This window comes from Perna viridis, chromosome 15 (genome assembly GCF_037379345.1).
Source record: "Perna viridis isolate PV_CMFRI_1.1 ecotype Kerala chromosome 15, ASM3737934v1, whole genome shotgun sequence".
Classification (NCBI taxonomy): Eukaryota; Metazoa; Mollusca; class Bivalvia; order Mytilida; family Mytilidae; genus Perna; species Perna viridis.
This window is the reverse complement of record NC_142459.1, coordinates 18,052,326-18,075,294: the sequence shown is the minus strand read 5'-3', so window position 1 is coordinate 18,075,294 and position 22,969 is coordinate 18,052,326. Positions and strand designations below refer to the sequence as shown.

The 22,969-nt window shown below is 33.2% G+C and overlaps 1 pseudogene; it reads right to left on the bottom strand.

Moving 5' to 3' along the window:
- Nucleotides 1-11,829: 11,829 nt before the first annotated feature.
- LOC148597307 (uncharacterized) lies at nt 11,830-15,727 on the bottom strand (annotated as a pseudogene).
- Between the last annotated feature and the right edge of the window lie 7,242 nt (nt 15,728-22,969).

Genomic DNA, 22,969 nt, shown 5'->3' with positions numbered 1-22,969 from the left:
GTCGTCATATTAGTCCAGGGATCATACAGCACGTGATAATTTTTTGACATATTACTATAAACATATTAATTTATGTATTAGTTGTGTTCGTACTGCTTCTGTTCCACCTCTTACTTTTAACAATTCACACATTTCTCCTTGTACTAAGTTTTGTTCTCTCTCTTGATCACGTCTGCACTGTACTTTTGCACTTCTCTCTAAAACATGCTCGCATGCATATCCTTCTCAATCACATCACTTTACTCACTGAAGAGGTTTACTTGTCACTGTTGTATAATTTTTGTACCGATCTCTCTTGACAGGCTTATTTTCCAAACCAAACTTCTCTTAAATGATCTCGATGACGGATGATATAGCTACACATGAAGAGAGAATCGGACTGGTTTACTCATTATCGCGTAAAAGGAAATCTAAGAAATGTCTCTCCTTGTTCGATCTCATATTCATTTATTTATCACTTATGTATTAGCCTCTGTCTCGCTGATACTTCTTTTTATCATGAGCGAAATCGAGAACTAAATATGTGTACAAAAGCAAGTACCGAGATAAAGAGGACAAATATATCAAGTTAACACTCAGTCTGTTCCAGACTTTCCAATAAAAACTGAAATTTTCTACTACATGATTGCTTGCATTTTATTGATAATTGCTGGCGTTAAACCTAATCCTGGGCCCTCGTCTACATCCATTTGTAGCACAGAACCATTAAATACAAGCTCCATCGCTTCCTCCAGCTTAAACCTAAGTTATTCGCAAATCCTGAAGAATTCTGTATCTTTTCTTCACTTGAACGTGCAAAGCATTGAAGGAAAACTTGAGCAAATATCAATTGAATATAACGACTTCGATATCCTCTCATTTACGGAAAGCTGGTTAAAACAGACTGTACCTAATAATGAAATATCGATAACAGGATACCAACTATTCCGCAAAGATAGGCTAGTTCGTTTGAGTTGGGGTGTTGTTGTGTATGTTAGATCCAACATCGACTGTATATGGCGTCCCGACCTTTGCGTTGGTCAGTTTGAATGCTTATGGTTAGAAATAAGACTTAAAAAATCGTGTTATACGGTACATTCTATGTTTCACCAAATAGTAACGATAATTATGGGGAAGAAGTCTCCGAGTCTTAGAATTAGCCCTGAATACTGATAAAGACATTATTGTAACAGGTGATTTGAATATTAATCAACTATCTAATTCTCCAAACAATAAAATTAAAGATCTACTTCATATGTTTAGCCTTCAGCAGTTAATCAGTGAACCTACTCATTTTACTGAACACTCATCATCCCTTATTGACCTTGTCATGGTAAATAATCCAATCAACATGTTGATCACTGAAGTGGGTCCGCATCTCTTAGATCAGGTTCGCTTCCATTTACCCATTCTTGGAATATTAAATCTCCGAAAATATAACCCACAAATACAAATATAAAGACAAAAAGCTTTATTTAACGTCAATATTTTAAAACAATACAACATGAGCTCCTGGGAGCTTTTAAAATCGACATACATGCAATACATTCAATAACATTTACATCCCAAGTACAATACATGGCATTTATCGGGTCCTTTTCATGCAAACATACATAAATCATCAGTCAACATACAAGGCAGATAGTAGCAAATGTAATATAGGATTAAAACGAAAGACCAGCACCATAAATAGTCAACGACGTAAAAGCATAAAGCAGAGCTGTTATAAATAGCAAACAGAACAATGACATGACCTGTCGTTCCACGAGTTTAAAAGACTCTTAAATTGAGTAAAAGACGATTCTCTACGAAAGTGGTCTGGCAGATCATTCCAGGATTTTGCAGCAAAATATTTAAAGGAGTTTAACCAATACCTTGAAGTTCTGACACTGGGTAGTTTTGCTCTGTTCTGATATCTGAAATTATATATATTATCCTTTATTTCAATTAGGTCATGTAGATATACTGGGCTCAGTCTATTTATTATCTTGGAAGTTTCAGCTACAATATATCTAATTCTTTGTACTTTCAGTGAAAGCTCCTCATATGTGCTAGTATAGTCGATATAGATGAATTTAAAGGCCCTTTCTTGATTTTTTCCTATTTTATTAGTATTAGCCTCACTACAAAAGTGCCAAGTGACAGGACAATAATTAAAATTGGACAAAATAAAAGAGTGGTAAATTGTTAACCTTCCCAGTTTATTTAAGTGTTTCCCTATCCTTTTTAAAACATTTAACTGTTTTGAGGCCTTTTTGCTAATGTTTGCTATATGAGCATCAAATTTTAACTGGTAATCTATTGTTACTCCCAAAAGTTTTACTTCATCCTCACATTTTATAGTATTATAGATCCCCAGGATCGAAAGAAATGTTTTATCAGAAGTTTTTCGGCCAATGACAAGTGCCTGAAATTTATCAGGGTTGGCTTTCATCTGATTCATTGCAAACCAATCTATCAATTTCAAGCTATCAGACCCCAATTTTGTTTTGACTTCATCGAGAGTTGTAGAAAGAAGAATCCTGAATGAAGTAAAATAAAATTAAAAAAAAAAACCTTTAAAAGAAAAATCTCTCCATATGAACAAGCAGATTATAACCTACTGAGAGATCGTTTAGCTAGAGTAGACTGGGACTCCCTATTTATAAATGAACAGAATATTACGGATAAAATTGTTTCTGTCTGTGACGACGTTATATCACATCATCACTAGTATAAACAAGAAAGACCCACCTTGGATTAATTCTCGCTTAAAAAAATAATTCGGAAGAAAAACCTATAATAACAAGGCAAAAAAGCATGATAGTCCGGATAGTTGGGAAAAATTCAGAACAATAAGAAACAAGTGTAATCTAGCCGTACAAAAATACGAAATCTGACTATAATAGCAACATATCAAACAAAATAATAAATGATAAGATTGACGGAAAAAAAAATGGTGGAAATTAGTAAAATCACTCTCGGGGAAATTTTAATAAACATAAAATACCTCCTTTAAAGATTGGTGACGATCTAATCGACGATGACAAAGAAAAGACATTGATTTTTAATGAATATTTCAATGATCAATGTAGGGTAGACAACTCGAATAAGACCCTACCAGAACAAATAGAACAAGAAACTATATATTCCCTGCCCTCTATTAGTATCACTGACGGAGAAGTTGAAATTATACTCAAATGCTTAGACTAAAGCTGTTGGTCCTGACAATATAGGTCCAAAAATTCTAATAGAATCATCTTCTGTTTTGAAGTCCCCCCTAGCAAATTATTTACCATGTCCTTGCGTTTGCGTAGATTCCCTACAAGTTGGAAACTGGCAAATGTAAAATGTAACCCCTGTATTCAAATCGGGTTCTCAAAACGAAATAAACAATTACCGACCCATACCTTCAATAAGTGTCGTTGGGAAAGTCATAAAAAGATGTGTCTTTAAACATCTATATAACTTATTAACGACCTTCGGTCAAAAGAAATAATGACTTGTAACCAGTCTAGATTTACACCATGAGATTCAACCTTCAAACATTCAGCAATGCCCGAGGCAGTATCTTGTACAATGTAAAATCTAGATAAATGGTGAACCAGGAAAATGCCAACTCTTTCAGATCGAGATTCAACCGTCAACCAAGTAATAATTACATGTATAACTAATGAATTTGGAAAACCACTTGAGGAAAAGGAAGTAAGAGTTATCTTCTGTTATACATATCAATATTCTAATTATTTTCTACCTTCCACTATTCGATTATGGAACATATTACCAAATGATATTGAGACCTCGTCATCAGTAAAAATTTTCAAAACTCATCTCGAAAATGAGGTAGTAAAAAAAAACCAATATAATATTATTACAGATCACTAAAAGGTCAAATCCTACATGCCAGACTTCGTCTTCCGTGTAGCGAGCTAAATAAAGATCTATTCGACAAGAACATTATTCCATCCCCATTATGTCAATCCGGCGAAATAGAATCTTAGAATCATTTCTTACTCTTTTGTCCATTATATTAATCGCTTAGGAGACAACAAATCTCAGCACTTCAACTTCCTGATCAGCTGACTTCAAATATTCTCCTATTTGGATCAGATGATATATCTGATGAGTATAACATTGAAATGTTTACCAAGGTTCAAAACTTTTTGATACATAACAAACGCGTCAAATTAACAACCTGAATTACACAATTACTTCTTTTGAATAATTTTGATAATTTCTTATGACCTGAGTAAATAAATAGAACATTACACATCAAACTCTTCGCTTTGTACCAAACTCACCAAATGCACGTTATAAGGACTAGAGCACTATTTCCTCGAGCTATGGTATATGATATAATAATTATTAATGATTTCAGGAGACGGATTGATATAAGACTTTAAGTCTTGTTTCTGAATCCTGTGATTAATTTGCTATTGTTCGTTTCATTCTATTGTTTTGGTTTGATTTTAAAATATGCAAATTACTTAATAGATATGTCTAAATTAAAGATTAAATGTTTTTCGGCTTCAAATGATTAGCGTTATGTAGTGAAAAAAATAAATTTCGCGGGTACTATTTTTCGTTGAAAAATGAGAAAATCAACACATCGCGAAACTGGGTACATTTACAGTACTAGACTTAGAAGACATAATCGTACACAAACAGTAATTTGCACACACCCCCCCCCCCAAAAAAAAAAAAAAAATTAAAAAAAAGAACGAAAACAACAAAAACAAAATCAAAACAAATAACGCAAATTTAAATAAGAATAAAAATACAGCAGTAATTTGAAATTGCATTAATACTTGATATAATTTTATCATTTATACAAAACAAAAACAAAAAAATAGACAAAAAACAAAAAACAAAAAACAAAAAAAAAACAAAAAAAAAAACAAAACATAAAAAACACTGTTTAGAATGTGCTTAGAAATTTAGGAAAATTTTGAGCCATTCAGATCACCTATATACCTACACGAACGTTAGACATTTCTGCCGCGTTGTCCCAAACACCACGTACTAAAACATAAAACAAATATACAATAATAACTTTTCATGTCTACGTTTTAAAACACGTTTAGGTCAGAATAACATTATTTAGAATATGTTTAGAACATGTTAGACACTTAAAATGTTTTAAGATATAGAGGTCATATTCTTTTGTGGTGTTTTTTATTGCATTGTCACTCATGTTGATTTTAATACACGTACTTTTTTATCAAGCCCTTTTAATTAATTGAATAGAAAGACATATTTAGACCCCCCTCAAGCTTTTGGAGTGTGGGCGTTCACTGCAAAATCAAGACAATAGATTTTTTTTTCGTCTTATAAAATACCTGTAGGTATTAAAATTCATCATTGTTGAAGATGTTTGCTGCTCTGTCTAAAAATAGCAAGGTCTTTAAAGGGTTGTGAAATATTTTAAGTACTTCTCCGTCTAAGAATCAGGCGAAATATGTATAAGGTGTGGCACATGAAGAAAAAGGACCCAGAGATATTATTGCGCTATCCAAGTATTTATACCTCATAACTTCAAAAAATATTGTCTAAGTGTTTGCAAAGTTTGCCTTTTTAAGATATTGATAGGTCAAGTTTAGTTGAAATGCACCATGGAAAAATGGCGGGTAAATTTTCCCAAACTTTCTCCTTATACAAGCAGTCAAAAAACATCTACGTCACCAATGCTTCAGGATAAATTTAAATAGTTATTCACTTGTTTTCTAGATGTATTTGAATATGTTTGGGGCAAAAAAGACCAAAATTGAGAAATTTGATGTGTCACCCATTGCCTATTTCTTACACAGAATGGTACTTCAGATAGTTCATGCTTAGAACACTATGAGTAGAAAGAAATGATGCGTACTCGTTTTTGAGATACATGTAAAAGCATTTGAATTTTTTGCAGGAAAAAGGTTGGTCTTGTTTTTCCATATGTAGTCTATTAAAAATCGGATGGAATAACAAGGATTTCATAACAACTGAACTTTTAAAGATGTGTTTAATGAAATTATGAAAAGAGATGTGAGGATCAATTGGCAAATAAAATTAATGCTATGAACTGGATAAAACCAAAGAAATCCGAAAATCTGGAAAGAACTCGGGCAGTGAACATAAAAAATGATATAAAATGAAATATTTATTAATACTATTTTTCAATGTCATTCATTTAATGATGTATAAGAACATGTACAATTTACATAATAGCCACCCCCGCCCCCCCTCCCCCCCAATAAAAAAAATGCATGAACTTTACTAAGGATTTAGTGACTATAACGTGGAAACATACTATGTGAGTACATAAAAAAAATCAGTAATTGAAGTCTAAACTCTTTAACAGCATTCATTGTCTCATGATATTTATGATAAAATCAAATGATCTTAATTGAACCTACATTTGCATCAATTGTCACCGGGTTTATTGATAAATTTCTTTAATCACTCATTTCTTCATTCATTCATCCATTCATTCATGCATTACTTTTATCATATTGACGAGTTCCAGACAGTATGAAGAAACGGACTTAAACTTACGGACGGACTATATTTAACGGTATGTGCTTTCGCGCGCTACACTAACTGCACGAGTACCCACGCTGCAATGATATTTAAAAGTTGGTGACATGTTGGGCGGAGAAATAACATCGCCATCTTTCAGGTAGTTATCTTAAAATTCATATTTGTTAATTGATTTCCAGGCTTAGGCCTGTAAAAATGCCCACCCCGTCCGAGCAACCTCCAGGGATGGCAACCCCTCAAACACTTTAATTGATCATAGAATATTAAAGTCAAATGACCAGGAAGAATTTATATACTGAGAATTATCTTAATTTTTAAGTCAAAAACAAATTGTATTCGTGCGTAAAATACACGTTAATTAAAGAGTTATTTAGTCCTATAAAAGACAAATCTATGTTTGTTTTGTTCTACCGAAATCTGTTCGAATAGCCTTCCTCTTGCAGGCAGAGTTCTCATCAAGAACAAAGATATTGCTGCCCTTATTCGTTAACAATATCGATATCTACATGCTTTCCCCTTCTTGACCTTCCATCATGTTGTGATGTTTCCCGGAGTATTTGTTTATACTTTTGTTTAATTTATTAACAGACTGTTATTTTGTCATTAATTATTTAGTACTAAATATCTCTTGCAGATAACCTTAACATAATAATAACAATTTTGAAAGATAAAACTAACCTTGAATGATAATAATAAATCAAGTTTATATTAAATCCATCAGTTTTCTACCGTTGCTTACAATTACGAGTATTTATTATTTTTTTTTATAAATGTACGTCAATTACATCACGTGATCAAGTTAAGGTGCACTCGACTATAAAACGAGATAATACCAGTACTAAAACGTGTAACTACGCCCGAAACCTGTTTTTGGTTCATGAAATAAATTGCGGGTAATCGGCCTATCAAGAAGTACCGTACAAATTCGTACCCACTTTTTCCTTTCAAAACATTTTTTTTTGTAATAATGTACATGTATAGTTACATTTTTGTAATTGTCTTTCTCAATTTTTGTATTTTCTATATAGGTTAAGTTTAACTAACCGGGGTTGTGCGAAATTCATTGTCGTGCAGCGGACTTTTTTTAATTGTTATTATGATTCTTTTTTTAATATGAAAATGGGCAATGATCTATGTTCATATAGAGCTTCTACAAGCCGTTTTTACTGCAAAACATTTTGTCGTTTGGCATGAACAATGTATTTCATGGTACAAAGTTTTTTTCTATTTTCTGTATGTTTACAATTGTGTTATTACAAATTGTATGTGTAGTTGTTATAAACTGTATTATCATACTTTTTAAGTCGCCAATAGCGTTTGCGACTTCTTGCACTCGTAATTTCTGTATTTAATATTCGCATATGAAGTGTAGTTATACGCCACATAATCCAGCAGGTCTTCGCCGTGTTCACCGCCACAGCGTCATAGTTCTAGCTTCATACGAGATAAAAATGTACCTCTTAAATATCATACACGTGTATTCTACGTGTGTTTCTTACTTGTATGAGAACGGGAAGTTTACATGAAATGATCAGTTAGCTTTGAACATTACCCGATTCAGTAACTGAGGCTAGTTATAAGACTATATAGGCCATATATATTAGCACACCCCGATATTTATGAATATTCATTGCCAGCTGCTAAATCTGGATCATAAACTGGACGAGGTTCTATGTCAATATCATAAGCGACCAAAATATCGCTACAACGTACCTTTTTTGTAAACATATCATACACATGTCCATGCGTGTTTTTTGCTTGTATTAGAACGGAAAATTTACATTAAAAGATAAAATGATCGGTTAAGCATTGAACTTATGTAATATTACCCACTTTCGGATTCAAACACAAGCATTCGTTACAATTGATTATATAAAGGCCATATATATTATCAGGACACCGATATCTATATGTAGCCATTCGGGTCGGTACAAAAGAGTAGGCAATAATATCAAGGGAACCAAGATTTTAGCGGAAGTCACCCGATTTTAAAGCATATCACATTTGTACCATTTATGTTAAAATCAGTGACAGTGAATATTTGACAATTAGCGACTTCGAAAACTTCAGTCTTTGATTTTATATAATTCCTTGCCGACAGTTGTTACACTTGCGTTAATTTTGCTATCAAATGAAGTTCTACTAAATCCAGGACCTGATCAATGCGAAATACAAAATTTTCTATTTAAATGTATTTATTTGCTCAATAATACAAGCAAGGGGATTGGACTCAAGTTAAAACAACATTATGGAGGTCCTCTCCCATACAAACAATACAACAGATCTAAATGTTGATCTCCTAACTGAACGAAACCATAAACTTAATTATATAATGAATCTGTACAATTTGACCAATAAATAACCGATCCCACTTGAGTAAGTCCAAAAAATATATATATTTGTTTCCTGTTTTCCGTCCGACCTGGATTTTTTGTTCCGAAATTTCCGGAAAAAGTCGTTTCCGTAACCAAAATTTCGGAATTATTATCATCTCCGTTTTGTATCTCACTGACAGCTTCACACATGCCTCTCAAAATTCTCGGACAGTTTTCAATTCAAACATCGGTTGACAGTCGGATAACGTCGTGTTAAATCATTCACTTTTCCCGACTTAGCAAGATTCTGAGAGGGCTGGCTGCAGCGAAAGTCAGACGCCGTTTCGGAGCTTGGGGGAGTAAGTTCCGACTATCTGTGAAAACGGAACGGCTATCGCCGCTTCATTCAGTAACGCACAGAAGTTTTCAGATATTTGTTAAGCAATTATACCATGAACCAAAAAAAAAGCAGAGGTAAGCGTATCGGGAGTAGGTAACAGCCATGGAAAATCGCTGGAAGTACATCCAATTCAACTATTGACCTCACTGTTAGCCCAACAACTTGATATACTTCCTTAGTGCAGAGTTTTTACATTTTAACTTTGTATTTTTCACATGGTCACCTCCTCATGACACTTAAGAAGTAGTTCCTACATCCTCAATTTCTTATTCTGGTCCCACTCAATCCTAGATGCTGCCTCTTTAACTCCCGACTCCACTCTTGACATTGTGATTGAACTTTTTTTTTTCGACGCAATCGGATTAGTTTCGTTTTTTACCCTTTGACCTTTAGGACGCTCTTCTATGGAAACGCAAGTCTACTGATCGCAATTCTGTTTCCCGATTGGCCAAATACTGATAATTTAGTGGCGTTAAAAGAAGGTATCGAAAACTTGAAATAGCTTTCAAAACTGTATCGAAAAATAAAATTGCGTGCCACGTGTTTCTTGAAAGAAATGTAGAAGTAAAATTTTACTGCGTCGGCTATCTTTTTATGAAAGATAGTACTTGTTATACATTGGGCTATGTTTGGCACACTTTCCAGTAAATTATTTCCCGTTCATTGTGAAAGATGCTTTATTTATTTTTGTGTTCCATTCTCTCAGCTGCCCTCCATACCATCATCCGAGCATCATTTTTTTACCATATGTAGTTTCTCAATCATGTGATTGTAGTTTATAATTCTCATTTTTCCGTCCTCATAAACATTCTAAGCAACCTCTAGTATTAAGTTTCACATTAAAGGTATATAATTTCAGGTCTTCCACACTTCTATTTCATGTGTATTTATCCACATACTCAGTGATGGCAACTACACTGACTTAAGATAGAAGTTTGATATTTTATGTAACTTATTAAAGTATATAATCCCGTTCTAAATTTTCAATTGAAATTACAACAATATTAAGTATGACTTAGACAAAGAATTCTGTTATGACCAACCCACTACGGTATACAGGGGGCATGCCGTGTTCGGATCTGTCTGTCCATCCGTTGCTCAAAACCCTGTTTATAAATCTTACGTTTTAATTTTCATTTCCATGAGAAAAGTGTGCATAAGTCTTTTATCTGTACTATGTATGTCTTGGCACAAATTTTAGTATTCGTTTATTTCAAGAAATACACGAATATGGGTCAATGCCAACAAATAATGCACACGTCATATTTAAGTACAAGGATTATTTACCGTGTCCAAAAAAAAAAAAAAAAGCATTCCCTACCTACCTACCTGGATTTTCCCCCGCATGAAACAGGAAACAAACATATTTTTTTGCCTAATGACATTCTTCAAATACTAAATCTTTAAAAAGCACACGGACCCGATTCAATCGGTCACCACATGCTTATATACCAAATATACAATATTTTTCCGTTATCTGTGCTTTTTAATTTACCCCTTTCAACAGCCCAATTTCTTTGAACTGTGGAAGACCGCGACCGTGATCCCACTTTTTAAATTGCGGAGAGAGACTCGAAATTTTTAACTATAGAATAACTCACTTATATCATCCGTCGACAAGGTTTTTGAAAAGATTGTATTTAAGCAGATGTTTAATCATTTGTTCATCAATAACTTACTGTATAAATATCAATCAGGTTTTATCCCAGGTCATTCTACCGTTCACCAGCTTATAGAAATTTATCATAAAATAACGAAGTAAGAAATATATCTTCTTTTGTTTTCTGTTATGTATCTAACGCTTTCGACCGCGTTTGGCACACAAATTTACTGACAAAACATAAAGCATACGGAGTAAGCGACAATTTGAAGAACTGCTTTAAAAACTACCTACCGGACAGCATTCGAAATGTTTTATTGGCCAATTCAAAATCTCCTCTGAAGCAAAAAATGCTGCAGTACCACAAGGCTCTGTTCTTGACCCTCTTTTTTTCTTTTTTATATTAATGATATAGCTGATGATCTCACCAGTTTTACCAGATTTTTTTTCGGATAACACATTGCTATCATACTCCGCACAATTATACTCTACAATCGAAGATGTGATGAGTTTAAATCTAGAAAATATAACAAAGTGGTCTAAAAAAAAGGTTAATACTTGGTCTATTTGAACAGATTTCAGTGGAATGTAATTTGTATATATGAAAGTTGAAATTTCCTACTGGTTCGGTTAGGCGGTTTTGGCGTAACAATAAAATATTTGTTGGCTGGTGACGAAAGTCTTGCATATGATGAAAACAAACACATGTTTGCTTGTGTTCATCACATTATCAAACGATCTAAAAGGTTTGAGTAATACTGCACTTACATATAAAATGACTATATCCCACCTTACCCCGCCCTTTTTTGCCAGACCTCCTTTTTATTCCATTTCCTTATTTTAGTTTCATAGACAAGACAAAACAGTTTATTAAAGTCTCACCTCTCACATAAAGATAGAAACAAATTTAATAGTATATACAGACATTTAGTATATATACAATTGAGAGCCACCTCTTTAAAGAGTTATGAGAGACTACCTTTACATTTAAAACATATAAAATAAACATTTTCAAATAAAAAAAATCAGTATAAAAATTAACTATACAAAATATTTTTTCCTTGAATTAAAATATCATGGCATATTTTGGCAGTATAAAACATGTTTTCATAACTAAATAAATATATAGACTTTTTCATCATCATATAGAGTTAAAAACTGAGGATAAGAATAGCTTGCTTGGTCGTATAACTCAGTTCGTAAAAGTGAATAAAAAGGACAATTAAGTATAAAATGTTTTTCATAGTCAATTAAGTTGTTTAAAACACACATGTCATTAAAACATCATCTATTCATAACATCGAAACCCTCATAACGACCAGTTTCAATTATGATTGGCGCAGCACCACATCTAAATTTAGCAAATGCGCTTCTATATTTACCAGACATATTAATATTCAGATAAGGTTCTTTGCCATATTCTTGTTTGAACTTGTATGTTCGAAGTTTACTTCTATCCTTTAAATTCAGATCATTATGCCATTTATCTTTGTATACATTAAAAGTTATATTTTCTACATTTTTTTTTATCACATTCTTATTTAAAATAAATTCTGTATTATTCAAATATGACATAACAAGCTCTCTAAATTTACTATAAACTCTAAAATTCCAGTTCTTTATTTTACTATTACAACTTCTATTTGCCCATAAAAACACTTTCTTATTGAATCTCTTATTACACATCTTTGTATATCTGGACCATGTTCTTAAAATGCATGACCATTGTTTGATTATACATAGCATACAGCCCATATCACCATACAGAGACAAATTTGGGGTGTATTTTCCTACCCCATAAAAAAACCTCATTCCTCTGTTTTTTTACAGCATTAATACAAGCAGAGTCTTTTGCACCCTATATAGATGCGCCGTATTCTATAACTGACATTACAAGTGAATCAAACAATTTTGTAAAAACAGTGTGTTCAAAACCACCATTTGCTTTACATTTTGATATTAGTAAACCAAGTGACCTACTTGCAGACTTTGCTACTGCTGTTGCAGTTTCATTAAAATTGAAAAATTCATATCGTTCATGTTAATTTGCATTACCTTTTCATTTTTTATTGTTATTTTTAGTTATATCTAATTGCCGTCATTATGCATTCTTTGTTTGTATGGGAGAGGACCTCCATAATGTTGTTATAACTTGAGTCCAATCCCTTTGCTTGTATTCTTGAGCAAATAAATATGTTAAAACTAAAAATCCCTTCCCTCGTCGGAGTTTTTGTAGACCTTATAAGAATTCATTATCGATGTATTCAGGGGACGATCATTTGAATCTAAGGGGCTGGCAGTTTTTTTTTATTAAATACCTTGATCTGGAAAAAAAAAAAGAAAAAAAAAACAGAAACATTACGGTCGAATATTATTATAGAGCTGTCGTCGTCGTCGTCTTCCGTAGACGCGCGATAACGTCAGTTTTACCACAAAAGGAAGGTATGTATTAATATGGGAGTTATGACCCAAACCGTTTTAGAATTAGGTACCTGCATTTAACTATACATATATAACTCCAATAAAAGCATAGCAATGTGTATAGTATTGTTCCATTTATACCACAATGGTCAGACTGGGATTGATTGTCGGCGTAAAGAACTTAGGGGCCAAAACCGGGGACAGAAACATTAATTTTCCTGATGTCTAGACGATTGAATGAATCATTCATTCCGAAAGGTGCTATACCACAAAAGGAAAACTGGAATTGATTTTCGGGGTTGTGACTCGAGACAAGTAAGAATAAAGGGCCATAGAGAGAAGGATTTTTTTTCTGATTTCCTGACAATAGCTTGTTTATTTCTGTTCTAATTTTTGAATTTTAATGAATAGATTTCTCATGAAAACTCTTGCCTGCTTCTTTCAATCAGATTTCAGGTATCTTTGACAGATTTTAAGTCATAAGGGGCCACGCCTTAAAATATCTGTTTTTTTCATTTTTCGTGCGATTTTGAAAAAAAAATTCTAAAAAAAATCCTTGCTTGCATTTTTAAATCATATTTCAGATATCTTTAATGATTCTAGAGGACCACGCCCCAAAAAATGGACTTTTTAACTTTGGTGCGATTTTGTTTTGTTTTCAATGAGTTTCATATGAAAATCCCAGACTAAATAAAAGAGCATTAAATTGAAGTATACTAACCAAAATAGCCCTGTCATTTACTGTTTTTGAAATAATGAGATACAAAGTGATCCATGAATACACCCTGAAGCAGTCTTTTTAAGAATCATGCAAAATCAGAAGAATGTGATACACACCAAAAAAGGCTACATATTTTTATTTTTGTAATTAGGTTGTTTTATGGGTCTATACTATGAAAGGTGTAATTATTCATTCAAATCTGCCTGCTCTTATGAGATAATCCACATTGAAAAACCAGTAGATTCTATTGTATTTTAGTGCCATTTACAGAGTTATTTTCCTTAATTTTGAAATCTACAGTGCATTCTATATAATTTTTATCTCCTATGAACATGGGCTATATGAAAAACATATGTAACTTTAAGTTTACTATGACATTTCAAACAAAATATCAAAAATAAAAATATGTAGGCTTTCCAGCCATGAATCACATTTTGCATGATCCTTAGCTGGAGTACTACTTAAATTGAATTTCAAAACATTGTGTCCAAATATGACTTGTTATACCATAATGAACTGTAAGTCCCTTTCTTGACCGTCTCAAAACTAATATTGTGTCTACACTTGCCTCAAATAAGCAGAGCTCAACTGGCTGCGGTCGGATATTGATGCACTCGGCGAAGTTTTTTATTGTCCAAATGACTTGTTATGTCCATTATCATAAGTGTGTCAAAAACTAATATTGTTTCCACATTTGCCTCAAGTGCATAATGTTCAACTGGCTGTGGTCGTATCATGCTGCCACTACATAATCTTTTTATTATTGAAATGTAGGTGCAGTTCTAATTCAGGATTAATGAAAGCAGGGAGCAGGGAAGATCCTGTCAGTTAGAGAATTCCATAACAACTTTTACCCTGCGTTTTCTTCCCCCTAAATTTCCATTATAAATTCCTTAAATTTGGGGATGACCTAGGGATAGTATAGATCAGTAATCCTTTGAAGGGCTCTTTTTGCAGACAGGCATAGTTTTAAATAGCACTGCAACTAAGAATCATGCAAAATGTGATTCTAGGGCGAAAAGCCTATATATTTTTATTTTTGATATTTTGCTTGAATTTTTGCCATAGTGAACAGAAATTAACATTCGGTTTTTAATATAATCCGTGTTCGTAGGAGATAAAATTTATATGAAATGCACTGTAGATTTCAAAATTAAGGGAGATAAGTCTGTAAATGACACTCGAATACAACAGAATCTTTAGGAGATGGGTTTATAGCACATTTTTCAGATTTTGCATGATTCTTACACAGACAGCTACTTAAGTTAAAAAGCTTGGTATTAAAAAAAGATAATTCTGCTTGTTTGTGCTTTTTTTTTCTTCTGATGAGAATGTGGTCAAATATATCATACTCCTGGCTGTCTACGTTTATGTCCTCAAAATTCTTGACACTTTACACTTAAGGAGGTAAACCAGGGTAAGGGACATAACTCATGAAATCAGTGATATGTTTGTATTATATTCTATTCCACCAAAGCCTGTCAAGCTTTCGTTTAAAGCAGAATAAAATAAATCCAATTTAATTAGATGCTTACATAAGATTGTTCTAAAATGGTGAATACAAACGTTCCATTGAATTTTTAAGAGTTGTGTCCCTTACAATAGGACTATCTCCTTATATCAGCATTTCTTTTAAAATATGATATCCACTGGTAGTGAATATTAGATGAATTTTTAAAGTAAGAATGAATCCACACTTTGAAATATCGGGTTGGAGATTAATGAAATAGAAATGAATCCCATAGACTGGAGAAAGCTGAACTAGGACCTGATGACCAAAAAAACTTACCCATATTCGTGCTCACTTTGACAAAATTTTTTTTTTATAATAGATGAAATGTACAAATATGTCAATATCGTTAATGTTCAAACAAAATTTACCCGAACTCTTCCTTGTCATTGTTGTCTAGGTTAAGCCCTTGTGTTAAACGTGTTGAAACGGTGCCCCCCTTTTTTTTTTACAAAAAATGGTTACATTTCTCTAGGAATAGATACTTTGCAGTTTAAAGACTTATAAACTAAAATCACCTTTGTACCTCATAGATTTGAGCAGTAAAAGGTTCCAATTAAAATGAAAAGTCAATGATATAGAGATGTGGTAAATGCTGGAAATATGATGTCTTTATCACCAATGTATTTTGAGTATAAATCCATCTTTTTTTTCTCCAAAACAAAAAGGTTAGTAGTGAACCCAAACCCACGAGAACAGGAGAACCACTTTTTATGATCAATCACTATTGTGCTTAGGCTGAGTGTTTTATACCTGTCTACTTTCAATAATATATTGCATTACTTTCATTTTTTTCTGCCTGATTGTTTCACAAAAACATGTATGTATAAGATTTCAATACTACTAACTCTTCTGTTTTGCAAACAAATAAGTGCTATGGAATCAGGTTTCATGGTTGTATAGTTTTCATTAAGATATTGTTGATATATACATTTACAGCTGCTTCATGCTACACATACATGTTCCAACACTTGATAATCATGAACTTAGTTCCATGCTTAAGTACTTCTCCGTTTAAGAATCAGGCAAAATGTGTATAAAGTGTGGCACTTGAAGGAAAAAACGCAGAGATTTTATTGCAGTAACCAATTATTTATACCTGATAACCTCCAGAAATAACCATCAAAGTGTTTGTAAAATTTGCCTTTTTAAGATATTGATAGGTCAAATTTATTTAAAATGCACTATGGAAAAATGGCGGGAAAATTTTCCCGTACCTTTTCCTTATATAAGCAATCAAAAAGTATCTTCGTCACAGATACTTCAGTATAAATTTAAATAGCTTTTGAGTTGTTTTCTAGATGTAATGAATATATTTCAGACAAAAAAGACCGAATTGAGAATTAAGATGTGCCACCCATTGCCTGATTCTTACACAGAATGGTACTTACATAGAGTCCCAGCACAAGAAGGTCCGTTTTGCTTTTGTTTTCTTACCACTACATCTAGTGAAACATTTAAGTGATAACCACCGAAAAGAAATCAAGAAAAAGATCATAACAGTGTCTTTGATAAATGCACTATATTACAATGTAATTTCATGAAAATATAAATGTAATTGAACCACATGATATGGGAGTACGGAAATCCTCTCTTGTTGAGAAACATTGTTATATGTACATATACTTTCGTGGAAATCAGGCAAAAATAAAGGTTGAGACGGTTAACACCGTCCCAGTATTTTCCTGGTTTTTAAACCACCCTGTCAATATTCCCATGGTGGTCAATACTGGTCGATTGATATTTTGAAAACAATATTTCTGTTTCTGTCATTATTCATAATTTTTGTTCTACATTAAAATATTAATATAATGAATATCTTTACTATATTTCAGTGCTCTAAAGTTTTATTCTTAAAATATCCGTATCAGTTGTATCAATTAGGAAATATAAACATTTCTTTCTCTAAAATAATTTAAATTTATCTTAATTAAAACATAAACTTTACAAAAATGTACAGTGTACTTCATTATCAATAACTGCTGATAACAGGTAACATAAGTAAGAGTAGAACAGATTACTTTCCATCTGTCATTGTTAAAACAACATCCCATCATAACCGGGAAGATAATAAAAGTGAAGTGATCAGTTTAAATCAATAAATTAAAGTCATTTCATGTAGCACACAAAAATCTTCTGAATACAGAAAATGGAAAGTTTGCCAATGATATTGCTTTAGGGTTTCTTCCATGTATGGGTTTTAGTTACCTGCAATGATGATATATAATGATATCTGGACCCCCATTTCAAATCTCTGGATCCATTCTTGTATGGTGATTTATTTATGAGGAATTAATGCCACTTAATAAAGTAGAAAACAAATAAGATACATGCATTACTATATCACAATTATCATAATTTCAAGTACGACATTTTTAATTAATACTTTACTGTATATGCCAGTAACCATTGTTAGAGTACAGGTTCATGCCTTTTTGTAGTTTACAGTGTTAATTTCCTGTTCACAGACAGACATACATATGCTAAACTGCAAATTTTGCTAAGAAATATGACTATACTGTTCTACACTAGCAATGTTAAAAAATATGACCACTGTTCTACACTAGCAATGTTAAGAAATATGACAACTGTTCTACACTAGCAATGTTAAGATTTATGACTACTACTTTATACTAGCAATGTTTACAGTGTACCTATTACAAGTCTTGATAATTTTGAATCGTCGTGTACATACAAAGTATATGAACAAAAATGGATAGCTTATAGACTTCCTTAGTACATTGTACATTTATGAATGTCCCCGAAAATCAAGTCTCAGGAAAGGTCTACTTTTGGATGCGTTGATATCCATCACATTTTCAATGCACTTTCATGGACAAAGAACTTGTAACCTCATTGCCTGCTTTATATAAGTGTGATGAAAGATATACGATTTAGGTTAAGGGGTTTGATATAGCGTACATTTGTAAAAGATACATTCTAGGGGTGTGATAAAAGAGTTTGAAATAGGGTTTGCAATAAAGGTCTAGTGTTTGGATATAAAGGAGGTGCGCAATAGGGTTTGCAATATTGGTCTAGGGGTGAGATATAGGGTTTGTGATATAGGTCTATAGGTGTGCTATAGGGTTTGCAATATTGGTCTAGGGGTGAGATATAGGGTTTGCAATATTGGTCTAAGGGTGAGATATAGGGTATGTGATATAGGTCTATAGATGTGCTATAGGGTTTGCAATATTGGTCTAGGGGTGGGATATAGGGTTTGTGATATAGGTCTATAGGTGTGCTATAGGATTTGCAATATTGGTCTAGGGGTGAGATATAGGGTTTGTGATATAGGTCTATAGGTGTGCTATAGGGTTTGCAATATTGGTCTAGGGGTGAGATATAGGGTTTGCAATATTGGTCTAAGAGTGAGATATAGGGTATGTGATATAGGTCTATAGGTGTGCTATAGGGTTTGCAATATTGGTCTAGGGGTGGGATATAGGGTTTGTGATATAGGTCTATAGGTGTGCTATAGGATTTGCAATATTGGTCTAGGGGTGAGATATAGGGTTTGTGATATAGGTCTATAGGTGTGCTATAGGATTTGCAATATTGGTCTAGGGGTGAGATATAGGGTTTGTGATATAGGTCTATAGGTGTGCTATAGGGTTTGCAATATTGGTCTAGGGGTGAGATATAGGGTTTGCAATATTGGTCTAGGGGTGAGATATAAGGTTTGTGATATAGGTCTATAGGTGTGCTATAGGGTTTGCAATATTGGTCTAGGGGTGATATAGGGTTTGCAATATTGGTCTAGGGGTGAGATATAGGGTATGTGATATAGGTCTATAGGTGTGCTATAGGGTTTGCAATATTGGTCTAGGGGTGAGATATATGGTTTGTGATATAGGTCTATAGGTGTGCTATAGGGTTTGCAATATTGGTCTAGGGTGAGATATAGGGTTTGCAATATTGGTCTAGGGGTGAGATATAGGGTATGTGATATAGGTCTATAGGTGTGCTATAGGGTTTGCAATATTGGTCTAAGGGTGAGATATAGGGTTTGCAATATTGGTCTAGGGGTGAGATATAGGGTTTGCAATATTGGTCTAGGGGTGAGATATAGGGTTTGCAATATTGATCTAGGGGTGAGATATAGGGTTAGCAATATTGGTCTAGGGGTGAGATATAGGGTATGTGATATAGGTCTATAGGTGTGATATAGGGTATGTGATATAGGTCTATAGGTGTGATATAGGGTATGCGATATAAGTATATTTTTGTGATATACGGTATGCAATATAGTTCTATATGAGTGATATATTCTGTGGGGGTGTAATAAAGGATATACGATTTAGGTCTAGGGGTATGGTATAGGGTATGTGATATAGACTTAGAGGTGTGATATACAGTATGCAAATAAGTCTAGTGTGTGATATATAGGGTATACAATATAGGGTTTGCGAAAAAAGTCTAAGGGTGTGATATATACTGAATATTACATTCAAAACATTGTTTTCTAGTATTCTAAAAAAATAAAGTAGTCCGGGTTTTAGGAACATGTACAAGTGCCCATTATGTACGTTTAATGTCATGGCTCCTTTGTCCACTTTTGTCCCACGGACATTGCGATTATGCATGCATGGACTGACCAAAATATATTACATAATATGATTGTACTTACCAAACGACTAACATTTATTCAAATCACAGGCCTGCCAAAATGATAATGATTTCAAATTTGAGAATGGGACAATTTCTTATACAATCAAAATGTAAATAAACCATTTTAAACATGGTATTAGGAACATTTCCGGTAGGGATGTTGTACCATAAGCAGGGTTCTATACGCTCAAAACGTTTGTTTGGCCACATATAAATATTTTATTTGGATACCACCCCCACCCCGTTATTAATAGTTCAAGGTGCTGAAAATGCCACATGACCTCCTTTCATCCCTACCAATGAAACAGTGACAATGTGTATGTCTCTGTTTAAAAATCATACTACTTTACAGTTCGAATATCTATTTTCTATTTTACATATAAAAATGTAAATGTTTCATTCTTTGCTACATGCATGTATGCTTACTATCATATTTTATTCATGTACAAACAAACATGTACACATTGCTTGCATTTTATGTACAGAAGTTAAATGCCTGGGATCAAACCAAACATACATAAAATGTATAGGATATATATATGTTTTGAAAAGAACAATGTGTATAAAGTATATGAACAACTTGAAAACTCTTAGCATGAATAAATATTTTCTCAAAATACCTGTAATTTACAAACACTAGAACACTTTCAAACCTTCAGGACCCATCTTGCCAACTTGTAATCACAGAGGCGGATTCAGGCACTTTGAAAAGGAGGGGTTTCAGCTGGATTTTCTCAGAAAAAGTGGGTGCTAGGACATTATTTGCCATTTTTGTCAATTTTACACATGTAAATTACGAATTTCTCAATAAAAAGGACGGATGACAACCCGCGGCACCCTACCCTGGATCCGTCATTAGAAGCTTCCGACATCCTCATTGACAGGGTCAGATCTAGAGGAATAAATTGGCAAACAATTTACGATTGAGTTTTTCTCTCTCCCTTTTCCACGCGCTTGAGAATGTTCGGGTAAATTTCACAAAAAGTAGTCAAACTCTTTGCGTCAAAATTTGAAAAGGTAATATCATATATTTGACACGGTGTATGATCGGCGGCGGTGCGATATCTTAAGGAGAATAACATGCGGAATGCTATTTTGGTAGTTATATGTGGAAATGTCTACCCTGATTACGTATATCTGTTTGCCGACGATCTCTAAGTCAAGTTCAGACTACAAATAGTGTACCTTGATTAAACTGATATACTGTCCGTGCTAGACCCGACAGGGTAGTAAAGAACGTTAAAAAACCCCTCACTCAAAACAATACCCTAGTTAGACTTATATACGAGGTAAAGGAATTCGTATATCTTTTTTATTTCTAGTCAAAATACTGTTATTGTCTTTATGCTGCAATCCTAATCATTTTTAAAATCAGGATTGATTTTTATACGATACATTTCTTCCCCACCTGTGGCCCCTGGTAAGGACGCAACAATTAAGTAGGAAAGAAGGCGGAACTGTAGTGTTACATACTCTCAATGACCGTACATCACCAATAAAGTTTTGGTTGCTCCAATAGAACGATTGCAGTGTAAATCTGTATTAGTAAACTACAAGTCTAACTAAATGTCTTGAAGTAGAAGCACTATAACCAACCTCTTCATATAATCTATATTTCATTATTATTTTTTTAATTACAGCTATAGACCTTCACTTTCGTTAATGCGGTTGTAATTACACATATGATTATTCAACGGGACGCCATGAAGATAAGTATTACCCTGAGGATTGTATCTTGTCTCCTTATATTGATATCTATGCTTCATCTCGTTCCTAAAAGTGTTACTAAATTCTTACACAGAAATATCACCAACAATCACAATGACACCCGTACGATGAATGCCTATGGAATCACTGGAACTCTGAAAGCTGCTAATAAAACAAAACAAATAATGAGAAATGAAGAGACTTTGCAGAAGACGGCGTTAACTATGGATGAGCTATCACAAATAAAGCGGCGATACTACACATCACCCATAGTAGTCGAACAGTACAAACTTATATTCTTTTGGAACGAAAAGTGTGGATGCTCCTTTTGGAAGAGTATTTTACGATATATATCAGGTCTTGAAAGCGATGTTAAAAATATTCATGATCCTAAAGAAAATGGTTTGAAGTATCTCTGTTACTACAGCAATAAAAATATTTCCTCTATGATATTAAATAGCACGTGGTTAAAAGTAGCATTTGTTAGAGAACCAAGGGAGAGAATCCTGTCGTGTTACGGCGATAAAGTAATTAATAACAATTACTTTAAACACGTTTGTGGAGAAAGTTTCAAATCGTTCAAAGTTTTCCTCCAGGTAATTAAAAAATGCAATGATGTCCATTGGGAATCTCAAGTACGTGCTCCAAAGTGGTTGTACCAGAAAATGATGATTGGAAAGATGTCAAATATTTCAGATTTTACCGTTGCTTTGCTGAAGAGAATTGGCGCATGGGATATCAAAATCCAGGAGAAACTAAACAAATATAGATATGATCATCAGATAACAAATGCTAGTACAAAACTGTTGCATTACTATAATGACTCTAGATTTCAAGACACTATTTTTGAAATTTATAAAAAAGACTATGAAATGTTTGGTTTTGAAAAGGACTATTTCAAATGAACAATTATGGCGAAACAAACTATTTATTTTTGTTTGTCCTTAACATGGTGTTCATATTTTTGGACACCCTTCCATTTCTAAGTTGCAAATTGTTTCAAACATTTTATTGTCAGTCACATAGCAAACTGGAAAGAATAAAGTATTTAAGTCAGATCGGAGAAGGAAAACAAGCACACATCTTTGTATTATATAGATATTTCATTCACAGAAATACAACTAATGGAAACCAATTTTAACAGACTTCCTTTACAGGTAATAAAATAATTTCAAAATAAAAAGAAACTAACACCTATTTCTCTGTA